At 39.4% G+C, this 20,512-nt stretch overlaps 1 protein-coding gene across 9 annotated transcripts in view; it reads right to left on the bottom strand.

Moving 5' to 3' along the window:
* Positions 1 to 20,512, bottom strand: part of TP63 (tumor protein p63) — a 231,035-nt gene that overhangs the window by 60,012 nt on the left and 150,511 nt on the right. The window lies entirely within an intron of this gene.

Below are 20,512 nucleotides of genomic sequence, written 5' to 3' on the forward strand. Positions count from 1 at the left end.
TCCTTTTCCATCAATAAAATTTCCTCCCAGACATTTCCAATGCGAGGCATAAGCAGAGAGAACAGGAAGCGTTTTTTCATCTGGCCACTACACACATGTGGGTACTTTCTCACACACACAAAGCACTGGGATAAATAGCCCAGACTAATTCTAAGAGAAGAAAGGTAAAGCATTGCGCCGAAACCTCCCCTAATGCTTGAGGAATAGATCACTGGACTTCTTCGTTACTATAGTCCTGATTAAAAGTAGCTCTAAAACGGGGCGCCTGGGTGGCTCAGTCGGTTAAATGTCTGCCTTTGGCTCAGGTCATGATCCCAGGGTCCTGGAATCGAGCCCCACATCGGGTCCCTGCTCAGTGGGAAGCCTGCTTCTCCCTCTGCCTGTCCGTCCCCTTGCTTGTGCTCTCTTCTCTCTCTGACAAATAAATAAAATCTTAAAAAAAAAAAAAAAAAAAGTAACTCTACAACAACTGTGTGAAAAATGCTATTGTTAGTAGTCAAAACAACCCCAGTCATGGAGAGTGAGTTTCTGTCTCTGAAATATATACTCCCAGTCCACTCCAAACCCCACATTGCCCTGCATTTCCCTGATCACTTATCTCTTATCTGATCATTACAACAGCCACCCAATCAGCATCTCTGCCCAGTCTTTCCACCTCCACACCACTGCTGCCCTACTCACAGTCCTTCCATGTCTCCTCAGTGCCTACAGCACTGAAGGCAAACTGCAGAAGATGACCCAGAGCCGCTCTCAATCTGACTCTGTGACCTTCTCTCCAGCCCTGTTTCCTGCTCCTCCCCCGTGCTCCCAAACATTGCCTGGTCCGGGTCTACCCCACCATTTCCTCCTCTGAGACTTACACAGTGTGTTCCTGTCTCCATGCTTTTACTCACCTGGATCCTCTATCTGGAGTATCCTTTCTCTTTCTCCCCCACTGCAAGACCTTGCTCATCTTTGGAGAGCCAACTTTATATGTTAACTCCTCAGTGAAGCCGGGCAAATTGGTCTGTTTTCTGGGCTGTATCACACTTTGTTCAGACAAGGAATACTATCTGACAAATACCTATTGAGACCTATTATATGTGCCAGCACTAAGATACAGATTGCCTCCGAGTTCACAGGGTAATCGTGAGACAGACGTGCCCTACACTGTGATTCTGAATGTGTGTACAACGTGTAACGAACGTAAGAGAAGGAACTCCTGAGTGTGTGTGTGTGCACGCGCACGTACGTGCGTGTGTCAGGGGGAGAGATATGGCAAGGAAAGGCTTCATCTACAATTACAGCTTTCAGTGAGTTTTAAAGGATGAGTAGGAGTCTGCCTGGCAGACAAGGAGGGTGGTGGGTAGGGGGACATTCCAGACAGATTATAGCACCTGTCACACTGAATTACAGCTGGGTTTATCAGTTTGCCTGATAGACTGTGAGCTCTTTGAAGAACGCTAACTTACCTGTCTATTAATATGATTACCCTACAGCATCTAGGTCTAAGAATAATAAGGCTGATTTAGCAAGGGCCTGCTCAGTGGCAGGCACTGGACTGTGGGTGTCACGTGCTGCACTCTCAATAACCTGCAAGCAAGAGTATTTATACTTGAAAGAGGAGGAAATGGAGTCTCATTGGGCTCTGGTAACTAGCTTCATCACCCCAACTAGTAAACTATGGAGAATGCATGTTTTTCTTCACATTGCACCTTCTGGTGTTTAAGAAATGCACTTTGAGGGCGCCTGGGTGGCTCAGTTGGTTAAGCGACTGCTTTCAGCTCAGGTCATGATCCTGGAGTCCCTGGATCGAGTCCCGCATCGGGCTCCCTGCTCGGCAGGGAGCCTGCTTCTCCCTCTGACCCTCCCCCCTCTCATGTGCTTTCTCTCGCTCATTCTCTCTGTCTCAAATAAATAAATAAAATCTTAAAAAAAAAAAAAAAAGAAATGCACTTTGAAACTAAAGGTGTGGTTCAGTGAATTTTAACAAGTGAGACGTACTGATATGGGGCCTCTGACCTAGCTTCAACAAAGATACTTGGGGACATGAGTGCATACGCATAGGATATAAACATATGAAGCATCAGATGGGAAATACTATGACAGCCATAATAAGTGTATGCTCGGTCAACCCAGTTTGGGCGGAAATTATTCTAAAGCTTCTAAGAAGATAAAATTTTAAATATTGCAGGAAAAAAATTAACATTGTTTTTCACATAATTACTGAGCTCTCCACATAGCTGGTATTTCTTAAAACTTACTGGTAAAAAAAAAATAGAATCTTCTTTATCTTTTTATTGGGATATGTCACTCAGATCCTTATTTCTATGTAGTTCCTTTATACTGTATTTTATTAATACTTCCCCTCAAAAAGGGGCACCCAGATGGCTCAGTCGGTTAAGCATCTGCCTTCGGCTCAGGTCATGATCTCAGGGTCCTGGGATCGAGTCCCATGTTTGGCTCCCTGCTCAGTGGGGAGTCTGCTTCTCCCTTTCTCTCACTGCCCCCTTGTGTGCACTCTCTCTCTCTAATAAATAAATAAAATCTTTTAAAAATATTTCCCCTCAAAAAATTGTGTTTTGATATACCAAGAAAAGTTAAAATTTTTTGAAAAAGGAAAAATAGTTAAAATGAAAAATATGCATGGTTTTATTTCTTAGATCCATTGCTAACATTTTGGTGTATGAACAAGAGAAATTAAGCTTCTGGATGTGAACTAATGCTTTTCCAAGAAACTGATGAAATATAATCAAAATTTAAGTGACAAAATACTTCTGAATTTTCTAATACAGAGGGCAACACCTGCCCTTCATGCATACAATATTTATAGATGCCTCAAAAAGTATGAAAAAAATCAGTTTTATGAGTAAGAAAACTCAGTACACAAACTTCCCTTTTAGAAGCTCAAAAGATTCATTTTGCTGAAAAGAACCACTACACATTATGCTTGGGAAGTTTCCTTACTATTTTTCTTACCACTCCCTATCCTTTCCTTGCTTTCTTTGCCCTTTGCCCCATGCAGCTGATATCCTTAACAGAACTAAAAAAGGAGCCAGAAGGGGAAGACTGAACTGTCTTTCTTCTAAACTCTGAGTATTTGCTGTAAATGACAGCACAGACACACAACCTTCTTCTCCAAAAGGTGTGTCAAGAAGCAGATCACTGCCATAAAATGCCATTACTTTTTAAAGCACCAAGATTTAAGAAGGTACAGAAGTAATGTCTATTAAAAAATAAAAACAAAACAAAAAAAGCAAGTAGGTTTCTCGCTTTCTCACTTTCTCCCCCACAGGGTATTACCTATGTGCGTGTGTGTGTGTGTGTGTGTACAATGTATATATGATATATGTATAATACATATATATGTATATATAATTTTTATATATGAATGTATATGTAATATATATGTATGTACATATGTATACATATAATATATACATGTATATATAAGCAAATGTATATAAATGTAAACATATTACATATATATATATATATATATATATATATATATATACGCATTTATATATATATATAAAGACAAAGCCCAGAGACAGGTAAAGGAATTCAAAATCCTGTTGTTTAATTGATATTAATAGCACTTAAGCTTATTCTCCCTCACCAGCCTCTGTCCCCTCCTCTTCTGTTACTTCCTTTTTGATCGACCTTTGAGCAATACCCTTGAGTACTTGGGAGCAAACATCCAAGTATTTCTCTCATTATGTTTTACACAAACTCTCTATCAGAAACATTAAAAACTTTGGAAAGCATCATTTCTTTGTGCCTCTTGCTAGACTAGCAGGTAGATTCATGAACAATTCCTGATATTCCTAATATTTTTTATATCCACTTCATATATACCACAGGGCTCAGTGTTGGCACTGCCTCCACACCATGAGGGTAGATATTTTCACCGCTAGGCTATTAATGCCTATACTTGCTTTATAAAGAAATGATATTTTACAGAGAATCCTCTAAAACTTTATAAATCTTTTTAAAATTAGACATGTTCGAACAGGCACTAAAACACAAACACGCCTTGGCCCCGTCTCATGCAGAATGGGTTGGTTACAGATGTTCTCCTGCAAGCTATATCTTGCCTATTACAAGAACATTCATCTCCCAAACACATCATTTCACCTACTTTGCCTAAAGCAAAACAAAACACACACAAAAATTAGAGGATTTTTGAAATATCATTATTAACTCTTAAGCCCTTCCACTCACTTATGTCCTTACAGAGAAGATCAAACATCGGATTTCCAAAATGCCACCATCTGACGACCGCTTGCCTTCCCCCATGCGGGCTAATGACAACAGGGGAGGCTAACTTGCGTCTTCATTTCTCTGACCTACAAAACTGACGCCTGGCCCAGCAGTGACTCATGAAGCTGGAGACATTAGCTCATGGCAATGATTCAGTCGTGAGAATTCTGACAAGGGCCTCTCCCCTCACTGGCGCTTCAAGGGGAAATCAGTCCCTGGAAGGGATGGCTGATGACCGAGGCACACATGTTAGTGTGTCTGGGATCAAGCACTGTAAGAATGGGCAAGGCTGTCTGAATGACAGCTGTCATCCTAATGAGAAAATACTCCCATAAGCAAGCACCTGCAGCATACCCTAGTTCGAAGAGCCTTACAGAAAGGTCCTTATCTCCCACAGCCAGCCATTTCCATCATCCCAGGAGAAGAGTGTGCATTCTATTCTAGAGACTACTTGGCTTTCTCCTCAGGGAAAGAGGAAAGGCAGAAGGGTCAAGTGTCTGGAGGCTAGCAGGCTTTTGGCTTTTGTTACCAGGGGTGAGAGAGAACCTGGCAGGAAGTTTTGAAATAGTCTGGATAATAATCATCTCATTCAAGCAGGACCTTCAGCTAGAACCTCAGTAAAAGGATGTGAATGCTAATTTGGCAAGACAGGAAGCTACACGCCTTACCTGCTGCCTCTATCCCAAGGCAGCAGCGACAGTTTGCATGAGGATGGACTTCCAAGGTCACAAACCACTGGCACCTCATTAACTCACTTGACCCTCGCGGCAACCCTGGAGTGTAGGTATCATTATCCTTATTTTAAAGATGAGGAAACGGAGGCACCGGGCAGGTTAAATGATTTGCAAAACTCCAGCTGGAAAATGGCTGCTAACCGTTTACTAACATGTATCTGCTAGTAAGATAGTTAATCATTTCAGCTCCTTCCCTGGCTTTCCGGCCCTCCTCCCTCCTTCCTATGTAGCCCCTGGAAGCAGTGACTTCCACATCTGACACTGGTGCTCTCTCATGTCTGTCCTTCCTGGCTCAAGTGCACTGTATCATGGGTGAGTGGTCAGCCCCACCATCAAGTATCTGCACCATCATAGCATTTTCCAAACTGCTTCCTGTATTCCAGTCCCTCTTCAACCATCCTCCATACAATGCTGGATTAATGGGCTTAATATATGGATCTGAGCATGATAATTCCCGTGCTCAAAAAGTAGTCAGTGTCAGCACACTGCCCGTGGGATAGAGTCCAGATGCCTTGATCCGCATAGGCTGGCCTCATCCTACCTTTTGAGTTTTAACCTGTGCAGTTTCCCATACATGACCACAGCTTTGAGCAGAATAGTGGAATGACTGTCCTGGGGAGGGCAGAACAGGCTTGCTCGCCCCTGTGTTTCTACTCTGCTGCCTGTCTGGAAAGTCCACTCTCTTCCCCACTTAACCAGTTGCCTGGCCCAGAGCAGGTCATCCATTGCTGTCCTTCTCTTTCTTTCCAGCCACAAAAGACTTCTCCTCTGGATGCACAGGTTTTTTAATTCAAAAGAACTTCAGAGGCTACTTGATTCATTCTCTCATCTAAAACTTGAGTCAAGGGTCCCACCTGCTTCCACACACTGTGGTGGCTGAGTTCACTACCACTGAAGGCAGTGCATTCCATCGCTATAGAAACCGGGCCATTCTTCACTTTGAGCTGGAATCTGCTGCCCTGTGACTGCCTCTCTTTTGTGGAGATTGGGCCCGCTGGGGTCATCCAAACAAGTCTAGAATGTGGTTAGTTTCAGGAAAGCTGGGCAATAAAGAAGGAGCTCTGCGCAACTGAATAACAATATCACCCTTTCTCATAGCATGGGTCCTAGCTCTGATTGGGTTGAGGCTGTAAAAATAATTACTCCTCAGTGCTGTCTTCCAGAGTACAGTAATTTATCTCAAAACTGTTCTTCTTCAACAATTGTTTAAGGTACTCGTACATCAGAAATATACATGGCAGCAAGCCTGGGTGTAACTCAAAGCCACAAGATAAATGCTATTTATCTTCCTGGAGCTAAAATTTTAAAGACTTTTTTTTAGGTAAAAAGAAATATTTATATTTAAAGATATTAAAATGAAAAAAAAAAATGGAAATGTTTTACAGAAACAAAACAAAAACCCAGAAAGTGTATGTCTTCTTAGACTCAGGACCAGCTCAGATTATACCCTCAGGATGCCCAAGGTAGAGATTCATTTGTCTCTGCTCCTAATTGTGATAAAAGTTTTTTAAAGTACTGTTCTAATATATCACCTCCACCACAAAATGGTGGCAGCAGAAGCTAGAGGTTCCCCTAGAGAGGATTCCCTATTACAGTGCCCAAGGAATCCATGAATGTGGTGGGTTTAGGCTAAATTCTAATCCTAAATTTATGACCCACCCAATTAAAAAATCACCATTGGCCGGGCACAGTGTTAGATACTTTACATTCACTATGTTTAATCCTATTAATAAAGTGCTACCTAAAGATGTATTATTCCCATCTTAGGGATGAAGAAGCTGCCCTAGGGACAGTGTCTTGCCCAAGGCCACATAGATAGAGAGAGGAGGAATTCAACTCCAGGTCTATCTACCCACAAAGACTGAATTCTTTCCACTCACCACCCTGCCTCCTTAGGCACTTTTGTTTGTCCTCACTTTAGTAAAAGAGCCACAGTCCCTGTTTTCAGGAAGAGGCAAAGATGTGCTGGATATCTACAAGGATGGTCACAGTATTTGTAATCATCAGTCCTGCAAGATAACTAAAAATGATACACTGTGAGCATCTCCCATATTTTACAGGATTGTATGTGTCATATTACATCTCATTGTAAGTTAGCAGTTGAGAGAACATTTTCATCTTAAATTGGGAATTGATGGAAAAGAGATGATCCCCTATTCTGCTTAAATGTTTCCAAGTATTCCGTTTTCTCCTTCTGAAGTCTAAATTCTGATGTCAAACACATTCAGAGAGCAATAAATTAGGAGCTAATCTGTGCCCCACAACCATATGCCCAAGTGACAACTTCAAAACAAATTGTCAAACCATTTCTAAAAAGAAAATCTGTTAGTTTGGGAATGCTTGTAAGCAAGTTTTAGAAGGATGTAACCTCTCACACTGCTTGTATAAGAGTGTGGGCTGTACCCAGGCAAAATATATCCATTCGAATCCCCTTCCACTTCTAATTTATTTATTTTTTTTGATGCATTCTCCATGTGGTGAGCACAACTGACCCTCTACTGAGATCAGTGACAAAAGATATCCAAGCAACTCTGGTCATTTCTTTGTATATACTCACTAGGACCCTCAAAGGCAGACACAATGACGGTTGGACTCAAATCTGTGAAGTTAGGTTGTGTTTTGAGACAATGGGAAAGAAAGCTTAGATTTAAAAGTAATTATAATAAAAGAATATTTCTAACAGGTAGAAAGAACATATAAAATAAAAAAAAATGCATCTACATTAAAATACTGCTTCAGTTACATTGTGGCACTAAGTAAAGAGTTGATACCTACCAAAGTCAAACCATCAGTAGTACACACAGAGAAAGGGGACTTAAAATTGTATTGCTTGTCTTTATCTCAGTAAAATACTGGCAGATGATTATGGAGACCTTCTTTGCTGGAAATTTCAAAGCACTGAAAAGGAAAGTATATAGAATGACATGCTTACTGTATTTATTGACTAAGAACACCTAGTATTGGGTATAAAATGCAGATTTCTCAAAAAGGAAGAAGGCTAGCCAGGGAAAAGAAAATAAGAAGTCCCCTTTCTTCTCCTTTCCTGAAATAGCTCAGTCAACACTCCTAAGAAGAAAACTGAAGGAAATAAGAGGTATGCTCTCACTCTTGGAAGCAAAAACACCCAGGAGATTATAGAATACATTAACCAAGGAAGCCAAGATTTTAAACTGAATTTAATATTCAGTTTCAATTGGATTGGCTCTTCTCCTCATTTTAGAAGTCCATATTATGAAAATATACTATTAAAGCATCTCGGAAAACATCCAGCTAACAAACTTAAAGAGTTCACCCTATGCTTTTACAGAAGAATCAGCTTGCTGTTTTTGCACAAACCGTTTTCCCTTCCCCCTCTGTTCTTTTACCTTTTGATTCGCCTTTCCCTTCCCTGCTCCTATTCCCCAAGTATCCAAGGTGATAATCACACTTGGATAGAGGCTGAAAGGAGATTCTAGAAAAACTTAACAAAATGACTCTTCTCATCACTATTTTTCTACCTATGTCTATAATGTTTGTGTGAAGAAAAGCATTATAGCTGAAAACCACGGGGCAGTAGGTAAGAAATCACTTCTGAAATAAGAATACATTACAGGAACTTTTACAAATAGCTATATATTTAATGCTTCTAGAGGGTCCTAGTGAATAGCCTGGAATAAATTTTCCTTTCCTTCAGCTTCTGCTGCTAAGTGAGACATCTTTTCTCTAGACCTTGTGTTCGCCCTCAACTTGCCATTCTAGCTTTTAAACCAAAAAAGTGCACAGATAAGTTACTGTTTGTTAAATTATGTGAGTACCTTCAGACATAAAATAGAAGTATCTGCAAAATATGCTTTTGTGACACCTAAACATAAAAGTATAAGCTGTAGTCTTTGAAGATAAACATCAAATACGATCCATTACCAGTGAACACCATGAAAGAATAATGGAAGTCTAAAGAATGAGTTACCTATGTTAACCCTTAGAGGTGGATGATATATTTTTCAAAGACTGATTAAAATAGTTATTTGTCAGGTGCCTTTCTAAACTCAAAGGGAATAATGTTAAACTAAACTATTTTAAATTAGTGTGTATTGATTTATATAATTTCAACATATTCTAGGCATGAGAATAAGCAAAGGACAAAGAGGTTACTTAGCTATGTGGGTTAGTTCAAGAAGAAATTCTTAATTATCATAATAGGGTACATATTCTACACATCTATCCTAACTGTTGAGTATAAAAAAAGTTACTCCAAATTTCTATTATGAAAATACTTTCTAATGTACCTACCGATCAATATGCTTTATCTAATTATCAAACACCATTTCCCACAGGCCTTATGTACAAATTCTATGGTTTTGTACAGAAAGGTCAAAAGAGTGAGTGTAGGTGATAAATTTGAACAGATAATATTTCAAGGGAAGCACCAAATCCTGAGTTGAATACACAACTTGTGTCCTCAAAGACCTCCATGATCAATCACTAAGGCAAAGGAACAGAGCTTGCTCCATTAGCACTCACAGCCTTTCTCCTAAACACTTGCTTTTGGGGACATTTTATCTTCTTAAGACTGCTCTGCTTTGAAGACTGTGGTGATGGTCAGGGATAGTAAACACACGCAACAAAAACTAGAATTTTAGATTCAATAGGATCCAGTTTTTTCTTTTTTTTCCCCTTACAAGCAAAATCTTGAATAATACCTTTAAAAATTTATTCAAATTCTTAAAATAAAGCCTAGTCTACACTATTCTTTTTTGAATAGAATTCTTAGCAACAGGAAGATGTTTTGTAAGTATCTATTCTAATTTTCCTAGAGAAAATTTTGAGAAACATAGGCATCTCAGATCATTATACATCGAGTGCATCAAAATTCTGGCATATCAAAATATTAATTAAAATGTTTGTTATAATAGCATATCAGTTTTAGATAAGTCAAGTTCATAAAAATAACTTCAAATTTTATGTTATAAGTAAACTTAATACACATATTAAGGCATTCAAGATATTTAAGCAAGTTTTACAGGATTATGAGAATTATTTGGCTATTTTATTTTTTTAAGATTTATCTATTTTTTTTAAGATTTATTTATTTATTTATTATTTATTTGACACAGAGAGACAGGGAGAGAGGGAACACAAGCAGGGGGAGTGGGAGAGGGAGAAGCAGGCTTCCCGGTGAGCAGGGAGCCCGATGTGGGGCTCGATCCCAGGACCCTGGGATCATGACCTGAGCCAAAGGCAGACGCTTAAAGACTGAGCCACCCAGGTACCCCTATTTTGCTATTTTAAACTATTACAGTGGCTCATAGTGGTCAGAATTTTGCTTTTATGACATACAGTTAATCATATCTATAACTTACTTGGTGACAAGTCCTTGGTCAGAAATATAATCCATAATAACAATGTTGTTCTTATGGGAAAATGAGATTTGCTTTTCCAAGAATACAAAATAGTTAACAAAAAAAAGTAGAAGCAATTTATATTGTTAAACACCAGGGCTCTATATTCATACATATGAAAATATGAAATATGAAAATCTTAACACATAGGGTAGAAGGATAAAGTAAGTAAGCAGGGGAGAGAGAGGAAGAAATATCTTTCAAGCCCAAATTATAATTGTTGTAAATTAATTCCTTTGTTACTTGGGCGCCTGGGTGGCTCAGTTGGTTAAGCGACTGCCTTCGGCTCAGGTCATGATCCTGGAGTCTCAGGATGGAGTCCCCAATCAGGCTCCCTGCTCGGCAGGGAGTCTGCTTCTCCCTCTGACCCTCCCCCCCTCTCATGCTCTCTCTATCTCATTCTCTCTCAAATGAATAAATAAAATCTTTAAAAAAAAATTCCTTTGTTACTCAACTATAGTAACATATTTATATTTATATAAATATGCATGTTTATTTTTGTATTTTTAAGAAAAAGAGTATTTTTTTCTTTTACTGACCCATAAAAATGATCACAATTTAAAACTTTATCATTTGACCTGCTGAAATGTTACCAATAAAACACTAAGAAAGAAAGTAACTGATTAACAGTTGTGGATCCAATTAAACATGTTTTAAGAAGAAATTATTTTATATTAGAAAAAATACATATATACACACACACACATAATATATATAGTATATTTTCATTCCACTTTTATTTCTAGGGATTTATATATTTATACTGTTTTATTCATCTCTGCTTATAAATGGAAAACCCCAAGAAACTGACTAAATTGTAAGCATGAATTGATGCAGCATTCAGCACGTAAATCTAAAAACAAAAATCCAGGGTAAGATAATAACATATTATGTTTTTAGAACTTGATCTCTCAGGCTCCCAAAGAGCTTCATAAACTTTAATTAGGCCTCACAACAATCCTGCCAAGTAAGTACTGTAAGACCCATTGAGCAGATGGGCAGACACAGAAGAACTGGCCCGAGATCACAAAGCTTGTTAGTACCCAAAAGTTGCCCTCTGAGTCCTGTGTTCTACTTCATGGACCATGCTCTTCATGAGCCTGTCAGATGAGTTCTCAGATTCAAATGAGGACCCTTAAGCTAATTAATCATTGTACATCCTATCTAATATAACTTGGAAACCATTCAAGTAAAAAGAAAGGAATTTTGGGGGCACCTGGGTGGCTCAGTTGGTTAAGTGTCTGACTCCTGATTTTGGCTCAGGTCATGATCTTGTGAGATCAAGCCCCCCACTGGGCTCCCTCGCTGGGCATAGAGCCTTGCTTAAGGTTCTCCCTCTCCTCCTGCCCCCTCCCAAGTATTTTGAAATGGAATATTCACCTTCATTATATTTTTCACAAGGCTTAGTAGATGATACTGGTTAAATGGTATAAAAAGTAAAAATAAAAACTGAATGAGTAACCCCACGAAGGAATACCTGTATGACTGGTGAACTTGAAAATTCCCTATTCGGCATAACACAATCAGAAATTACATTCCAAGTCTTCAGACATTAGTAACACAATAACAAAGTGGCAAATTATACTGTTTTCTTTTCCACTGAGACATCATGAGTCTTCATTATTAGATTCAAACTAAAATAAGAATGCTCATCTATTTGTAAAGTGAGAATCCCTCCCAAATTTACCTCACAATGAATTAGATCTGGGATCTCTGACTACTATCAAATTTTCTTTTAAATTTCACCTGAGGGCAGCCTGATGATGGGGCCGTAATCACTATTAAAAACCACAGGAGAGACTGCTGCTAAGATCATTACCTTTAGACCTCCATGTGTCTAATTACAGGACCCCTTGTTCTAAAAGCCATTCTATGTCTACAGAACATCTGCAGGGCTTCAAAGAGTCTAAGATTTTTCCTTACAATAAACTCTCCTTTAATCTCAGAGAATTAGAAGTGGTTGGGCAGAAAGCTATGTTATCTCAAGTCCTCTTCCAGTCATGGTGACCTGAGTAGACATGGTAATTGCTAGTGATATAAAACTGTGAGGATTTATTTTACACGCAGTTGCTTTACACTTGACGACAGGTGATTGCTAAAGCCCCTTCATGAGAAAAATACATCTGTCCTTCTCCATCGGAAGGGATGGGAACCACTGCAAGACTTGGTCATACTATGGAAATGGCTAATTATTGGGAATGTGAGCGGGGAAGGTGCAGGACTCAGGTATGGGAATACCCTCGGAGCAACATTCCCTCAATAAATGGCACACATCATTCTGGGCTGATTTTAAGGGATCTTTGTCAAGCTTAATGATATACTGTACTCTTTTGAGTCATTAAAGAATTCTTATGACATTATTCTCTGTTTATACCTCACTTTTCAGGTCATTTTTGTTCCAGCACGCTCTCTATGTGCCAATTAAAAATAAGCTATCAGTTAATGAGCTGAGAAAATTTATTCAAAGCCCCTTAAATCTCACTGCTCTTTTCTGATTACAGTTTTGGCCAATTTCAGAGAGGTAAGTCATAGAGTCCCATAAATTCTCTAATGATAAAAACAAAAATAAGCAAATAAGATCCTTTCCTTAGACAAAGGATACAAAATGCACACTATTATATTTTGTGTACAGTAAAATTTTTACTTGGAATGAGAAGGTGAAAGTCATTTACTGCAAGAAAAAAACAGAAAAATCTGCAATGACAAGTGTGTTGCTCGGTTTATTGTAGAAAGGGATTAATCTATACAAGTTTTTAAAGGGATAGAGAATTATTTCTGAATGAAATATATTTACTGGTAATCTTTCCCTTAGATACTTGCTTTAGTTTCCAGTTATATTATTTAAACTTCACATAATCTTCAAGGTACTGAGTGGCTGGTAATACCTACAAAGCCAAAACAAAAAATTGACCACCACTAATGATAACACAGTGAAGGAGAAAAAGGAGGAGGAAGGGAAGAAAGGGAGGGAAGAATGGAGGAAGAGGTCAGGAGAAAGAACAATCTTGTCACTGTTCAATATATGACAAGGACAACATTCAGCATGCCTATTGTTTTGTTTGGTCTGTAGGATTTTATAACTTTTTTTAACAAAATTATTATTGTCATTTAAAGATCTGGAGACATTACATGCAAATCCAGGTTTCTAGCTGTCTCTGAAAAATTATTCTTTTAACACCAGGTCTACTTTCCCCTAAGACAACAGGCTGAGGTTGCAAAGTACATATCCCTGTAGGCAGGGCACACGATCTCATCTTGCTGCTATCCCCATTCTCATCACTTGATTCCCACTGATATTTGGGTTTGCCACCTCTCAGGTAGCCCATTTCTGGTCAAAATGATTTGTTAAACCAAAAGGGCCTGATGATCCGATTCCCATTCTTGATGAAAACACCCATGGTGATGGATTTATATCATGATCTTCCCAATATTAATCCACCATTCCAGGAAAGCAAAGCTCCAGTGAAAAAAAACAAGGTACTGAGTGGCTGGTAATATCTACAAAGCCAAAACAAAAAATTGACCACCACTAATGATAACATAGTGAAGGAGAAAAAGGAGGAGGAAGGGAAGAAAGGGAGGAAAGGACGGAGGAAGAGGAGGATCAGGAGAAAGAACAAGGAGAAAAAAAGAAAACTTTGTAGTGGAAAAAAGAAATGCCAGCTTTATTTAAATATGCTATTTATTTATTTTAATAAGTGGTAGTTCTCATCATATTAGATACAATAAATCAGTGTCAGAATGTTTATTTTTTTTAATATTTATGTCTTTATTTTGAGAGAGAGAGAGCATAAGCAGGGGGAGCAGCAGGCAGAGGGAGAAGCAGGCTCCCTGCTGAGCAGGGAGTCCGATGCGGGACTTGATCCCAGAACCCTGGGATCATGACCTGAGCAGAAGGCAGATGCTTAACCGACTGAGCCACCCAGGTGCCCCCAAAATTTTTATTTTTAAATAAAAACTCTATCGTGCATTCAAACAAATCACTCAGAATAGTGTGGGAGGTGCATAAACATTAGGTGAAACTGGCCTATCACAAATACATTGACCTAGAGTCAATCTAAACAAATTAGGGTAAACACGATGATGAAGTTATTCTGCTCTGCCCTGGGGACAACAGCCCTGCATCATGTCTTGCAATGGAAATTCATTTTTAATTCCAATCAAGGGTTAACTAAGTAACATGAACCATCGCCAAGAATCTTCAAGAACTTTATTTAGGAGATTCTTCCTCAATGCTTGGTGAACTAAGAAATAGCTTGGCTAACAGGTGAATGTGCTCAGTGTTATTGTTTTCTTCCTCATGAGAGGGGCACAAAAAGGCATTCCTATATGTATCTCAAGAGATTTACAGGACAGCTATGTCAGGAAGTGAAAATAACCTTGTTATGTGTAACAAATGTATCACTGGCAGGAGCCAAGTCTGCGGACTTCTCTCCTGTCTCTCAGCAATAAAATCTAACAGCTACTCAAATGTGAGATCAGCTCAAGCCCCAATTAAAGCTCAAATGTTAAGGACAAAAGTGTTTCCTTTGTGAAAAGAAGTTGATAAATCATATTCACCATGAAAAAGTTTGTCTGTACATCATGTCCTTTGATGGGCTATTCTTAAGAGTCCCGAGATTCCAGAGGGCCACGCAATGGGCTGGCTTGCATTAGATTTCTGCAGAGCTGGCAGCCTTATTCTGGAAGTCTTACATTTCAGGTAACCTGATGACAGGGAGGGTGGGCCACAGGCATGCATCTCAGCTCGCCTCTGAAGCCAAGGCAAGAGAGCTTGCAGGGCTGATATGTTGGGATCAATGAAACTCTCCGGGGAACTGGCTGTTCTCCTTTCAAATGCCACCTCCCTAATCTCTCCACTTGCTCAAGTCAGATTCTTCAAAGCCCTGAACAGGACATGAGGCTGGCATAATTAGGAAAGGCAAAGGAAGAATGCTCTCTATAAATCATGGGTAGAGGCAAAAAGCATCACATTTACGGATGGTTAACAATCAAGGTCAGAATTGAGGCATATTGCTTGGAACTGTAATTGCTTCCTTTAGCCAGGAAGAGAAAACAAAGTTTCTTCATATTTATTAAGGGCCTACTGTATGCTAGACAGTGTGCTGGGCACTAGGTCAGAAGCCCTGGCCTCCAAGACCTTGAAATGTATGAAGGGAGAAAGGACAATTGCAAAAAAATATGATTGTATGGCCAATGGCCAACGGCCAAGACTTTTTCTCAGACAAAGCACAACAAAAAAACACTAACCTGAAGTTCTTTTTGCAGTGTTTGCACACAGATAATACTGTATGCCATGGGTTATTAAAGAAAACAAAACAAAACAACAACAAAAAACAGCTCTCAAACTGACAAAGGTGTGTGAGGCTGATAATCAAGACAGACTGACCTATATTCCCAAAGAGGCCTGATCACTAGAGTCCAGGGAAAGGGAACACTCTGCTCCCAGAAGGGGTGTCCTCACCACACTTCTCTGTTCTCAAGTAGGTGCCATACAAAGCTTATCTTTTCCCTAGCAACAACTCCCAAAGCATTCCAGGTCAGTACATACGAATCTTTTCAATGGCCATAGAGTAATGCACTACATGGATATGTCACAACCCATTGAAACAGTTCCTGCTGGTGAGCATGCAGGTTCCCTCCAGGACTCTGCCACCACCAGTCAATATACCGACTCTTCCATGAGTGAAATCCACTGCTAGCCTTTATTTAACATGGTGACTGAAAAAAAGACATCCCCATAAATGAAGTAGCAGATTAAAAAATGAAAAATACATGCTGAAGTCAACAGTTTCTTAAAATCTGGAGAGGGCCCTTCTTTGTGCTGGCGAGGAGACCCTGTGTCTGCTTGGGCAGACACCCTGTAGGAGTCTGCATATGGGACCGCCTGTTACCATTCTCTATCATCTTATTCATATATTTGGATAGTGGATAGTATCACAGTCTCTTGGGGCTGGCGTAGGCATGTGAATTGCCCAAAAGCACTAAGAAAAAAAAAAAAGTAGAAACATTTTGCTCTGCATTCTTTCAAATTATTACTGGTTATACAACTGAAATCTCACAAAACTGTAATAAGCTCATGAAACAAAGGGATTAGAATTCAGAATCAGCAAACATTTATATGCCTATGACAAGCCAGGTGCCCAAAAGAGCACTACCTGGGTCATGTAAGCCTCCTAATAAGGAGTCAGTATTAACATCCCCATCTGGGCAGGTCCCATATGCCACGAGCAAATTTCAGAATTGAAATCCACACCTAACTTTCTTGCCACTTCTTTTTTTCTTTTTTTTTAAGATTTCATTTATTTATTTGAGAGAGAGAGCCCGAGCAGGAGGAGCGGCAGAGGGAAAAGGAGAAGCAGACTCCCCACTGAGCAGGGAGCCCAATGAGGGACTCTATCCCAGGACCCCGGGATCATGCCCTGAGCCAAAGGCAGAAGCCCAACTGACTGAGCCACCCAGATGGCCCTCTTGCCATTTCTAACATACAATTCTGTCAACTGTCTGATGACTCATGACTCCTTACTACAATACTAGACCGGCACTTCATGATGTTAAATGGGAGGCCTCTCTGAGCAGTAGTAATTAGACTGTAGAAATAAGAAAAGAGCCTGAAGCTTAAGTCCTAAATTCAGTGTGGGTTTGGGTTTGAATGTATGTGTGTAGGTCTGTGAGGAATATGGAAAAATGTTAACACACTTCATTTTATTTCATTGGAAGACGTTTAAAATAAATACCATGTTTTTACGGAACTGGAAACATAATCACATTTGTTATTTAAAAAAATAAAGAAAGCAAATAGGCATCTATGCTTTAAATATATTAATTATATTTTGGCAGTAACTCTGAGTAAAACCAGAATTAAAAGAAAAAACACGGGAGGATGATGACAAGTGATAAAATGGTACTAAAAAGGTTTTTTATTAAAAAATTACCAGAAGACGATGCAGTTAAACGTGGCTCCTCCTAATGACAGCGGCTTCTGCTGCTTCCAGTTTGTGGGCAGTTGTAAATGAAAGTATTTTATTTTGAAAAGTTGCTTTAGAACGCACAGATGCCAAAGAAATAGGTGGTGTGTAATATGACATTTAAAAAGTCCTCCATCAGCTGGGCTTCCGCTCCGTACCACACGGGGCCTGTCCGTCCCGGCACGTCTCCTTCTCTCCATCGGGAGAAAAGGCCATCTACACAGGATGGCAGGGAGACTTGCACTGGGAGTGAGGGGACCCGGGAATCCTCGCCTTCCTCGACCGGTGATCAGCCTTATCACCTTCACTTCTCTAAGCTTCCTCATTCATAAAAGTGGGGCTAACAGCCTTAGTTGTGAGGCTCAACCTAAATGAACATGTGAGACAATACTTTTAAAAATGCGAGGTCTATGTTTAAGTGGGAGGATATATAATTTGTCTCAGAGAGTTAGATGGTGCAGCTTAGGTGTTTTTAGGTGATCTCAACAGCTACTCCGATAACGGTTCAAGTGCCCTAAATTTAGGAGAAAGGCACCTGGGCCTAAAATAAAACTGATGGTGAACACGAAAGGACTTAATACAACTCTAAACACCATGTGATACACTGGCAGGAGAGAATGGACATCTAATTCAATCATTTGTCCTATAAAATCTATAGGGTAGACTGTAGACAGCTGAAGAGAAACCCAAGAAAGGCAAAACAGCTTAACAAAGGCCCCTCATTAATGGCAGGCAAAATACCTAATGAGAACCTAAGTCTTTCTAAAAATGTCCTATTTTAAGGTTTTATTTATTTATTTGTCAGAGGGAGATAGAGAGAGAGTGTGAGCTTGCGCACAAGCAGGGGGAGCAGCAGAGGGAGAAGCAGGCTCCCTGCTGAGCAAGGAGCCTCATGTGAAGATGCGGGGCTGGAAACCCGGGCCCTGGGTTCATGATCTGAGCCGAAGGCAGATGCTTAACCGACTGAGCCACCCACATTTCCCAAGAATTCCTATGCTGATTATTAATACTACCTCACCATAAGAAAAGAAAGTAGGTTTCACCAGACTCATCCTTACCCTCATCAGAGGTACTGACTGAACTTGAGAAAGACAAAGTGACTTGGCTAAAAAGTCACAAAGATGATCATGTCTAGAATTGAGGTTTTCTGGCTCCCAAACAGTGGCTCTTCCCGTAACAGCAGTGCCTACCCCTTCATTCAGAATACTGATCTCACTATTGTCCCATGTAAGGAAAGTAAGTATACTCCAGAAGACATTTTCTTTCCTTTTTAACCTATCACTTAGGTATAGCTCCCCAGCCTTTTTGCTGTGACACAATTTACTTCTCTGAGAAAGGGGCTTTGATGGTTCAGAATCATGTTCAATCTGGAAAAAAACCTTAAGAACCTTAAGATTTCTGTATGAGGAGGAGATGAGGGAGGCGAGGGGAGACCGACTTAACGTTCCATGTGCAGCAAGCTCTATCACTATGGTTCTTAAACCATGTTAGAAGGGAAGTGCTCCATCATTTAGTGGCCTCAGTATGCCCATCAGCCCTTCAGATGTGCTTATTCCTAACACAGTGGAGCTTGGCCTGGGTATGCAAACAAGAGACTGTTAACCGGGAAGATCAGGGATTGTGAACACCCAGTTGGTGACCCCTATTCTAAAGCACATCATGCTCCATTTGTAAAATGACTATTTTAGCAGATCTTCAGCAAAGTATTACTTAGATTGATCATCCAGTATTTACTTAAGGCCTATGGACTCTAAGGTTACTCACCTTTAGTGTCCATCTCCAGGATTATTAATGCAAAAGACACTCAAGACTGTGACACAAGTGATAAACAACACATGGGAGAAAGATCAAATTTTAGGCTCCTACTTAGACTTTATGTTTGAAATATGAACCATGACAGAACCGCTTCTCAAACCATGAAAGAAAAGCACAAATATAAAATTTTAGACCACTTTTGAACATCCTGATGTGGAACAGTAGAAAAAGAAAGATAGAACACTATCCAGTGGGGGAGGGCAGAATCAGAAATAGGTCCAGCTACACAAAAGCCTCTGTCCCTTCAGGGATGTCACTTAATCTCCACATTTTTAGCTTTGCTCATTAGGAAAATGGGAATTATAAGACTTGTCCTACCTAGTTCACAAAGAAGTGAAGACAAAATGAGGGAACACATGTGAAACTACATTTGGATGTAGTGTTGTAAATGTAGATTGTTTTATAAACGATGTACAGCTGAATTAAAGCTACAGTGAACTAGATGCTATGACATAAAAAGTAAAATTCTTTCTAAAGAAACCTATTTGCCAAAGGGGGGTTGGAAAGACCCATTAAAACAATTCTAAAGCTACTTCTCAGTAAGATGATAATATTTGGAAGCACTTCTATAATCCATGCAAATATAAAGTTGTTTGAAAAACACGTGTGCCACTTTGGTGTTGGGCATTCTTTGATCAAGTAGTTAAAACCAGTCTTGTAAGTCTCCTCCCTGATATGTGAACTTTATTTATAATACATTACAAAACAAACTTTGAAATAGAATAAACATTCTTATATACTTTTTTAATTTTTGAAAATATTTCCATGTTTTCTTGGAAGAGTTATATGTGCAAAGTTCTTTTTTCACAACATTCTTAATCAGAATCTCTTTGGACTAATTGAGGACTCTGATGTACAGTTTTAGAGGCTTCTTTGAGGAAAAAAAAATTCTAAATGTGCTAAATATATAAGTATCAATAAGTTATGATTTGTGCTATAGAACCTACATGTATAAATGAATTTAGCCATTCCATAATAAATGAGATTTTAATTTATTACTCCATGTTTGCAATTTTTTTTAACCACATATTAATATGACATTTACTTCTTCAAAATAATGAGATGGTAACTATCCTACATTCTTGGAAATGCAAACACGTATCCTATGCCTATGATAATTTTTGTTGGCATAATGCTTTATAGTTTTCCAAAAACCTCTACAGGAAGGACCCCCTCCCCAACAACAGCAAGAAGCAGGTGAGAATGGATCTCCTGAAATTGCCAGAACATAGGACTTTCTTTCCAGGATCGGGGCTTTTCCCACTCAATGGCACTTCTTCTCTCTCTGGTTCAGGGTTATATATTCAAAAGCAAAATGTCCTTGGAGGACAGTGAGAAACCGTCCACCATTCGAAATGGATCTGTAAGCTCT

The sequence above is a fragment of the Neomonachus schauinslandi genome, chromosome 1 (assembly GCF_002201575.2).
Source record: "Neomonachus schauinslandi chromosome 1, ASM220157v2, whole genome shotgun sequence".
NCBI lineage: Eukaryota > Metazoa > Chordata > Mammalia > Carnivora > Phocidae > Neomonachus > Neomonachus schauinslandi.